This window comes from Pinus tabuliformis, chromosome 2_2 (genome assembly GCF_031772625.1).
Source record: "Pinus tabuliformis cultivar Carrire ecotype Pingquan chromosome 2_2, CPIR1, whole genome shotgun sequence".
NCBI lineage: Eukaryota > Viridiplantae > Streptophyta > Pinopsida > Pinales > Pinaceae > Pinus > Pinus tabuliformis.
This window is the reverse complement of record NC_142300.1, coordinates 801,313,747-801,314,992: the sequence shown is the minus strand read 5'-3', so window position 1 is coordinate 801,314,992 and position 1,246 is coordinate 801,313,747. Positions and strand designations below refer to the sequence as shown.

The following is a 1,246-nucleotide window of genomic DNA, read 5'->3' as shown; positions in this document are numbered from 1 at the left end:
TGAGCCGGTGGATGCGTTTGATATCTCTCTTTCTTTCATGTTGTTTTCTTCCCTTCTTCCTTTCGGCCCCTAGCTTTACAGAGAAAAGGTGGGATTGTTGTGGATTGGTGTCCGGGAAGGACTAAAAGTAGTGCGAGTTCCTAGGGTAGCCACCCTAGTCCTTCTTGATCGCCGTCCCCTGCAGTTCCCCCCTTTTTGCGAAGGCGCGGGGTTGGGGAAGCTTTTTCTCTTTTTGAAGCCTCCTCTCATGAGCTGGTAGCCACGATTGTTATATCCCTTTCTCTCTTGTTTTTTTCTTCCCTTCTTCCTCATGGCCCCTAGCGTTACAGAGAAAAGGTGGGATTGTTGTGGATTGGTGTTCTGGAAGGACGAAACGTAGTGCGAGCTCCCAGGGTGGCCACCCTAGTCCTTCTTGATCATCGTCCCCTTCAATTCCCCCCTTCTTCCGAAAGCACGAGGCTTTGGTAGGCTTGTGCCTTGTTTGTGCTTTGTTTTCTACCCTTTTCTTCCTTTCGGTCCCTAGCTCTATGGAGAAAAGGGGGAATTGTTGTGGGCTGGTGTCGGGGAAAGGCTAAAAGCAGTGCGAGCTCCTGGGGTGGCCACCCTAGTCCTTCTCGATTGCTGTTCCATGCATTTCCCCCCTTTTTGCGAGGGCATGGGGCTGGGGGAGATTTTCCTCCGTTCAAGCCCTCCCCCTGAGAGGGGGTTAGACACCTTTTTTTCTCTTTCTCTCATGCATTTTTCCTCCTTTTGCCCCTTGGCCTTACATTTGTTGTGGGGGGTCCTATTCCATTTTGTGGCCGATTTTTTGGTAATACATGTGGAAACGAAACGACGCTCGGCAATGGATATCTCGGCTCTTGTTACGATGAAGAACTAGCGAAATGTGATACTTAGTGTGAATTGCAGAATCCCATGAATCATCGAGTTTTTGAATGTAATTTTCACCCGAGGCCTCGTTCGAGGGCACGTCTATCTGGGCGTCGCATTCAATTCAAACGCGCTCCCTGCAATATGCTAGGGAGCAGCAGAGCTGGTCGTCCGTGCCCCATGTGGTGTGGTTAGCTAAAATACCTCAAGTGATGTTTCGTGGCGTGCATCAGTGAGCGGTGATCTTGTCCCCTTGGATGGGCAGTCAGCGTTAGCTTATGCGGGCTTTGTGTGGCATCGCTCGAGCTTGCTTTGCTCTCTTGTCCTCCCATGGGGTAGGGAAGATTTAGCTCCAACTTTATGACCCCAGCTCAGG

At 50.7% G+C, this 1,246-nt stretch overlaps 2 non-coding genes across 2 annotated transcripts in view; both read left to right on the top strand.

Moving 5' to 3' along the window:
* Positions 1 to 833: 833 nt before the first annotated feature.
* On the top strand, positions 834 to 986 carry LOC149195213 (5.8S ribosomal RNA). The gene has a single exon (XR_016255324.1). It is a non-coding gene; the product is annotated as a 5.8S ribosomal RNA (ribosomal RNA).
* Positions 987 to 1,231: 245 nt separating this feature from the next.
* Positions 1,232 to 1,246, top strand: part of LOC149195212 (25S ribosomal RNA) — a 3,407-nt gene continuing 3,392 nt past the window's right edge. Inside the window, exon 1 of the ribosomal RNA XR_016255519.1 lies at positions 1,232 to 1,246. This exon is cut by the window's right edge and continues 3,392 nt beyond it. This is a non-coding gene — a ribosomal RNA (25S ribosomal RNA).